This window comes from Hoplias malabaricus, chromosome Y (genome assembly GCF_029633855.1).
Source record: "Hoplias malabaricus isolate fHopMal1 chromosome Y, fHopMal1.hap1, whole genome shotgun sequence".
Lineage (NCBI taxonomy): Eukaryota > Metazoa > Chordata > Actinopteri > Characiformes > Erythrinidae > Hoplias > Hoplias malabaricus.
The window spans coordinates 50,767,458-50,775,852 of record NC_089820.1 but is presented as its reverse complement, the minus strand read 5'-3'; the positions used below and the strand labels follow the sequence as shown (position 1 = coordinate 50,775,852).

At 40.8% G+C, this 8,395-nt stretch overlaps 1 protein-coding gene across 2 annotated transcripts in view; it reads left to right on the top strand.

Annotated features, from left to right (window-relative positions):
• The first annotated feature begins 7,775 nt into the window (after positions 1-7,775).
• Positions 7,776-8,395, top strand: part of LOC136678980 (growth arrest-specific protein 2-like) — a 32,975-nt gene continuing 32,355 nt past the window's right edge. For both annotated transcript variants that reach the window (XM_066657202.1, XM_066657201.1), the window contains exon 1: positions 7,776-7,847. The gene's annotated coding sequence lies outside the window, so the exon portion shown is untranslated. The remainder of the gene's footprint in view (positions 7,848-8,395) is intronic.

The window sequence follows — 8,395 nt, the reverse complement described above, 5'->3', positions numbered from 1 at the left end:
TATTATATTTAATCTCATTTTAAGAGGTACAGTGACACTGCAGGTCGTGCCGCTGCCTCACAGTTCCATTAGCTCTGTGCCGTATGTTCAGACTCCATCTTGGGTGATTGTCTGTGAGTTTGGTGTGTTCTCCTTGTGTCTGTGTGGGTTTCCTCTGGGGACTTCCAAATGTGTGTGTGTGTGTGACTGGATGAGCGTGTGAAAGTGTACACTGGTGTGAGTGAGTTACTGAATGAGTGTGTAATGCATTATGATGGACTAGAGCCTTGTCCAGGGTGATTGCAGGTTGGCTCTGGACCCACCATAATTATGATGAGGATGATGTGTTTACAGAAGGTGAATGAACACATTAATTGATCATTTCCCATTTATATTTATGTAACACAATCTGTGTATGCTTTATTGACTCTGTTGTATATTTGATTGAAAACAATGTGAGCTATATTTAAATAATTAAGTTCACATCACTGTTCAGTTTTCTTAATTTCAAAGAGGCACACACCACAGATTTGATTAGATTACATTAGAATAGATTGGATTAGATTAGATTACATTATTTGCATTGCATTAGACAGTGTTATCACCAACATAGTGGATATTACACTTGTATGTGTATAGGCTTTGTAAATCATACTGTAAATGTAGGAGGTACCGCACAAACTCCAGGCTTTAATCAATGATCTTGGGTTTAATGAAAGGCAAATCCTGGCACGCTTTGAAATGAGGGACACGTGCTACTGCGCTGGTAAGTGGCATTAATAAATTGATTGCTTTTCACGCCTGCACAATCAATTCTGGCCCCACCCAGATGCCCATTTGCTCAGTGAACTGTGTTGTGCTTGTCTGTCACTGCATGCTAAAGCAGGTGCTCCGTGTCCATCTTGCAGTTTAATGGTTAAAACATGGAACCTGGTTTGGGAATTCAGTTGGACATTCTCTCTGTTTTTGGAAAAGCTTGATTAGGCCGTGTAATTGATGCCAGATAAGCGGCTTCCCTTTCCTGATCATGTCCAAAGTGAACAAGGGGTGTGGCAATGGCTCTGGAAAACAGCCAGACCACAAGCCATCTGGGGAAATCCACACACACACACACATACAGAGGACACACACTGAGAGAACGGATGGCACACAGACAAGGCAAGGTCATTACAGAAATAGACTAAAGCAGTATAAATCAGTAAAGATGCAATTACATCATAAAAAATATGGAATAAATACACAGTAAAAACAGGCCAGAATTGTGCATTATCCATTTAGTGTTTATGTGAAAAAGGGTTGCGGTTTCCGTCAGGCAACAATAAAGCACCTTCTCTACACCTCTAAACTCCAGCTTTGTGTTCCAATTAGGGATGGACCTATTTGATCGGGTTGGGGTCTTTTGGACCCTGGGGACCAATTTGGCCACAGAGCAGCATGTGCTGGGGGATCCCAGGGTTTCATAATTCCTGTTGTCCAGGAAACAGGCAAGTACGGACTAGACTACTGATCATCCAGACATGATAATAAATGTTGTTTCATATATATATATATATATATATATATATATCTGTGTGTGTGTGTGTGTGTGTGCGCACATTTGTAGTAATATATTATGCACATTTTTGCTGATCTTGGTAAGAACATAATAATCTTCTCTTCCTTTTCCTTCTATTACTACTTTTTGGACCTTATTAGCAGCAGTAAGAGAAGTGTATGCATTTACACACTTGAAGTGAAAAATATTTTACTGAGAATTTTAGAGAAGTTTAATATCTATTTAATCAAATTAAATTGACTGAACATCAGTTACTAGCTGCAGTAATAACTCAGTGGATATAAATGGATATAAAACAACAGAGACAGTAATACAGGTGAGTGTGTGTGTGTGTGTGTGTGTTCAATGAGTCATCCTCCTGCACCTGGAGACACTCACACCTGTTCCCCTGAGACATGTGCTCCGCCAGGCTCAGAGAGTCAAGGTCAGAATTCTTTCTCCTTTGTCTGTGTACACACACAAACGCACACACATTCACACGCGCGCACACAAACACACACGCACACGAATACACGCACACACCCATACAGAGAGAGAGAGTTTACACCTGAAACTGCATAGTGTTTTTTTCCTCCTGTAACTGAACTCAGTGTGATGTTTAGTTCATGTCCCAAATACACACACACACACGCACAAACACTTTCTCATTCATCTTTCCACACCTCCCCTCCACCTTCCAGGCTTCTCCCCATGTTACTATACCTAAACGTGACAAACTGACGCACACGCTGACGCAGACTTCGTGGACAAGCCCACCTGCTGCACCTGAGCCAATCAGGTTGAGCTCTGAGCCCAGTACATGAGAAATACCCCCGAACCACACCCTCTGCACACTGAGAGCCTCACCAGAGAGCACAGAACAGAGAGAAGGCTACACTCATTTGGAAGCCAGTTACATCCAGGAGAAATATGGGTAGAGAAATATGACATGTTCTGACTGTATTCTCCCTTCTCTGCCAGCAGTGTTTCATAACGCCTCATTTTCTCAGTCACTGTACACATACCTTCAACTAATCATTTATGTCTTAAATAAAGGTAACTTGACAGTCATGGTATTACCTTTGTTAGCATGTGTGTGGTGGTGGTTACACACTAAAGGATGTATCGTGTGTTAAATAAACCATCAGAACGTCATGGCTGAGCATTTTCTGCTTTTAACCTGTAGTTTTCCAGAGTTAGCAAGACAAAAAAACTTACGAAACAACTTGCAGGACCTTGTCAACTTGCAGGACAGAGAATTCAAGCTGCAGGTTGCTGGTGGAGGGGTGGGTGGAGATAGAGGCAAGGACTCATTGGATGTCCATAGAGCAACAAATACAGAATAAAGGTGTAGGTGTAAGAGTAACATCTAAACAGCTTTTAAGGATTAGGATCATTTAACTGAAACAAACACCCCATAATATCATATCAAACCAATATTTTGAGGAAAGTTGTCATTGATAAACTTTTTTTTTATTTTGCCCTCCACCTGGTGGCAGTGCAATGGGCATCCACTGGGGACGGTCGAAATAAAATGTGTACAGATTACACATAACAAAGGGGAATCATTTTGTTCTAAAATCCATTCAAACACCATTTGTTTTGTTAATAATAATAATAATAATAATAACACACTATTCTGTGTACTTCATAAATAAATGCACTAGTGATACATCAGTACAGATAGAGAGATGTTGATGAAATGTACGCTGTCCAAACCCAGTCTGAAATTAAGCACAAAAAAGGACAGTGAAAGAGAACCATATCTCTCTCACCCGGTGTGTGTGTGTGTGTGTGTGTATAACCACTCATATTTCATTCACTGCCTGAGTGGCTCTGTACCCATTCAAACCAGAACGTCTGTGTGGCCTCTCTCTCTCTCTCACACACACACACACCCACCCACCAAAAAATAACCCACACGCACACATACACACATGCTTTTTCTCTACTCTCTTTGGTCTTCTCACTTTTCTCTGTCTCTTTTATAAATATACAGAAAGACTAGGTTGCCATAGTGACAGAGATGCTTATGGAAGAAATGGGAAAAAAAACCTGTTTTTTTTTTTGTAGTGTATTTTGTGAACTGGAAATGAATGGAGCACTGAGACTGAATGCAAGCTGCACTTGTGTAAACAACAAAGAAACAACACGACCCACGTGAAAATGGTTGAAAACATGACCCTATTTGGTCATAATTTGGATATATATATATATATATATATGTGTGTGCCCCCTCCAGGGTGTATTCCCGCCTTGCGCCCAATGATTCCAGGTAGGCTCTGGACCCACCGCGACCCTAAACTGGATAAGGGTTACAGATAATGAATGAATATATATGTGTGTGTGTGTGAAAGAGAGAGAGAGAGAGAGAGAAAGAGGAGGAAAGAAAGCTATCTGTATCTGTCTTTGCAGTAGACGTCCTGACAGGGGTTAAGTGTCTTTGAGCTGACGATGTGCAAATAGCAGTGCTCTGTCATATCCTAATGACATTATAGAGGCACTCCATCCCCTCACTGCTTCAATCTGATTATTAGAGAGAGAGAGAGAGAGAGAGAGAGAGAGGGAGAGGGAGAGGGAGGTAGGGGAGGTAGGGGAGATTCATTCAGCAATCTTCATCAATGAGGCCACTGAAAACGTGGAGCAACTTAGATTCAGCCACTTTTCCTGGTTCTCCCCCCAGTTTATGACATACATTCAGAAACCCACAGAGTCTCAACATCATGAGTCTTAGACCAATACTGACCAGGACTCAGCCTGGCTATTTTTGGATGGTAAAATAAATTACTATATTACGATATACTCTCACCACCAGTGTAAATAAATCTGTACACTTATTTTCTCTCTACAATGGATCATTTCACATCAAAACCATCTGGATAGATCACCTATTAGGCAGATGTTTTGAACAGGTTCTGAAATTCCACTGTTGGAATAAGTCATTGTGAGCTGTTGTCAATGCAGTTGCTGACAAATAAGGTTTGGATGTAAGATACCTGGGTGTGTAAGGGGTTAAGGGGCTATATTTTCCACATTTTGCCTTGAAAAATATCCAGTGACACTAGTTGTATAAATTCGGGCTGCTACAGCGCCATCTAGCGACAGCGTTCATAAATTATATGCCCCAGGATGATGATCTTATGTTTAAACATTGTATGCCCAAATGTTTGTAGACACCTACTCATGCAGTATTCTTTCAGGAACACAGGTATTATTGGTGCATTAGACTCCTATATATACACATTAAAAACGTTTACATTTCCAAAACCCTACATTCTGCCTAGTGCCTTCTGAACATGCTGTATCCCACTGTGCAGTTTCCTCAGGCGGTTTTGATCCACTGCTCTCAGTCTGTAATTATTTTCCAGTCAGAAGCAGAAGGTGAATGAGCTGACAGTTATGACTGGAGACCCCCCACTCCCACCCACTCTGTGGGAAAAAGAGCCCAGTGCAGCTATAATTCAATTCTGCTCCGACTCCGGCTAAATTAATAAACGGGTAGGGCGCATATTAGACGTAAATGAACTTGGTTCGTAAAGAGCAGACGGTTGATTAGAGCTGGAGTAGGTCATTCATTTTACAAGCGACTTGTTATATATTTTTAAAATCATTTTTACGTCACGATAGCAAACAAACAATCCGTCCAATCATTGTATGGCTACCTGTACCTATTTACCTCAGGAGCTGCTCACTGCACTCTGGACCTCTACTCCTTTGCGCATGTGCGGAGTCGTTCTGCACACAAACTGCTGAAGGCTAGTCAGATAATTAGCATAAGAAGGTTCTTAGGTTTTGGCATTTTCGAAAATAAAACTGGGCTCTGAAACCTTCAGGATCTTTAATATAAGTGCCTCAGAAATAAAATATAAACATATAAAATAAGCCAGGCCTTAATGCAGTGACATAAACAGTGTCAAAGTTAGGCAGAGTTTTAGAGAAAAAAAAGACAGTGGCAGAAGAAACCACACGTCTGGAGCTTTTAAAAGCTCGTAGTCTATACAAGCGACATACTTATTGTCCAATTAGTGCAGGGCCCAGCTGATCTCCCTGACCTCACCCCGGGGACTGAGAGCAGCACGAGCCTTGGAATCGAGCCTTGTTGCCTTGGAATCGCGCGACGCCGCCATCTGTTCGCGCGCTGATCTCCATCACTCCGTCAAGCACCGCGAGACATAAAGCCCACTACCACGTGAGGACCTAGAACAGTTTTACAGAATTAACTAAAGAGAGCTGATAACAGAGGTGTTATTAATACATCGTCTTTGGGTGGGTGTTTAAATTATTTTTTGAGGACGGGGAGTATTTTAATTTGTCGACAGAAGGACATTTTTCGTTTCTGAGAGGACAGTGCCCAAAAACACGCAGCAGGCTGAAGCTCACACTTTAGTTTGACGGTCCCTTATAAATGACTGAGGCCTACATCTTTTAGCTGACAGTTGGTTGTCAAAAGCAGTACTAAAGCTTTGTTTTAGTTAAAGTTTGTTGAAGGTAAAATTTGGGTTAAGTTTGTTACGATTTAATCTCATATTATATTTCAAATTCAGCCCAAAGTTCATTTGAATCGAATTGATATTTAGTTCTAAAATCGAGACCGATACTAGTGTATGCAGACTAAAAATACAGACAACACAGTGACAGACTGTCTGAGTATGGTCAGGACAAATTGCTTTGTTTACAAATTACAAAGCAATTAATTACGGGTTGAACTGGAGTCTTAGAACTGTGTGAAACACCGCCCTCTGTTGGTCGAAAATGACAGTTGTTTTTGTTATGCTTATTGCTCTTGTACAAAAACTGCACAACCTTTCCAGGTAATATATAAAGGTACATTAAGGTACACAAATGTGCCTTCCACAGTTGAATGCTGAATGGAATGCCAAACTTGGTCTAGAAGGTTATAATTCTCCCACAGCACTGACCTGTGGAGGTGTGCTCCCTGGAGTGTTGTCCTTTTACAATCAGTTAGAGTGGCCTTTGTGATCCAGGACCAACATCAGTACTTTACCTTACTAACTATCCTGTGTCCTCACTGCAAATATCTGCTTCTCAAAAGAGTAAAGGAAATGGAGAACAAACTCCCTATTAATCCAATATTTTGATTGCACTATATAATTTGTCATGATTGTCCCCACAGAGATATAAATACATGTATACATGATATGGAACGTGCAGCAGGTTTTATTTGTCCTATAATTAAGAACCGATTTGATGGTGTAAAAAATACCCTCTGGCAATGGACTGTTTGACACAGTATTTAAATGAATTCTTTAATGAAAGACAGCATGCCATGCAAATCTTAAATAAATACACTGGAGGAAATTCATACTTGAGCTCTTATCAGACTGAATTATCATAACCAACATTTAAATCATGGGCCTTTATTTGGAATAAGTAAAGCGGCATTCGACTCTATTATCAGATGTGGCCTATCAGAGTAATGTATATTTATTAGGGTTTTTCTTCATACAAGAATTATGTATTTATTTTCCTGATGGACTGAAATAAATGATACATATATCATCACTAGTGGAACAAACTCTTGGTACTTTAAAATGATACATTTATGAATAACATCTGTTACTTTTGGTGGAGTTATTAATTAGTTCACTGTAATTAGTACAGTGTACAGTGTAATTCACTGTAATTAGTTTTTAAGTAATTTTGGGTCATCATTAGGCGGCACGGTGGTGCAGCAGGTAGTGTCGCAGTCACACAGCTCCAGGGGCCTGGAGGTTGTGGGTTTGAGTCCCGCTCCGAGTGACTGTCTGTGAGGAGTTGGTGTGTTCTCCCCGTGTCTGCGTGGGTTTCCTCCGGGTGCTCCGGTTTCCTCCCACAGTCCAAAAACACACGTTGGTAGGTGGATTGGCGACTCAAAACTGTCTGTGTGTGTGAGTGAGTGCATGTGTGTGTGTGGCCCTGTGAAGGACTGGCGCCCCCTCCAGAGTGTATTCCTGCCTTGCACCCAATGATTCCAGGTAGGCTCTGGACCCACCACAAATCATTCAATATCCTTACATCCTGCTGCTTCTGAGATTATCCTGTTTTAACGTAATGCAAATACTGAATCTGGGAAGTCAAACATATATTACATATCTGTGCACATCAGTGTTGCTCCTGTTCAGAAAGAGAGAGAAAGAGAGAGAGCGAGGAAGCAGCAGTGGAGTCTGAGCATAGCTTTGTATTTGAAATGTGAGCACACGCACACGCACCGGCACACACACAAACACACACACACACACACACACACACAGGCGCAGTGTCAGAGCATTTGAGAGTTAAAGCTGTCAGCTGCTGCTCTACTTTCACACAGCTGAGGAACCTGAGCAACTTTAAGGTAAGTGTTATTCTGCATAGTTTTTCTCACTATGTTAATGGGAGCTAACTTTTCCTATGTATGCTATTTATTTATGTACTCATGTACTGATTATACATGATATTTTATTACTGATATATATTTAATATAGACTGGTATATATGACTTGGATTGACCCCATTTGGCATACCCGTGTATACATGACTTATATGACAGAGCATCTTACTTTAGAGACAGTGAAGTGTAAAGGAGTCAGTTATTCGCCCTCATTAAATTATACAGGATATTTGTTTGTGTACATGTGCATTAATAATGTAGCCCTGATCTGGATATTTTAGGAATGTGGTGAGAACACATTGATGGCTTTGTGCTGGTGTATTTCAGGGAAAGTGGACATGCAAATAGCTCAGAAGAATAGATGTTTTGTACATCACGATCATCCCAGTGGAAGCAAAGGTGTCCTGTCAGATATCTACTAGAATGTAGAATCAAATTAGAGCACAGGTGACATATTTATGATGTGTTGGTTCTCACTGTCAGGAACTGAACAAATACATTATTCTCTACTT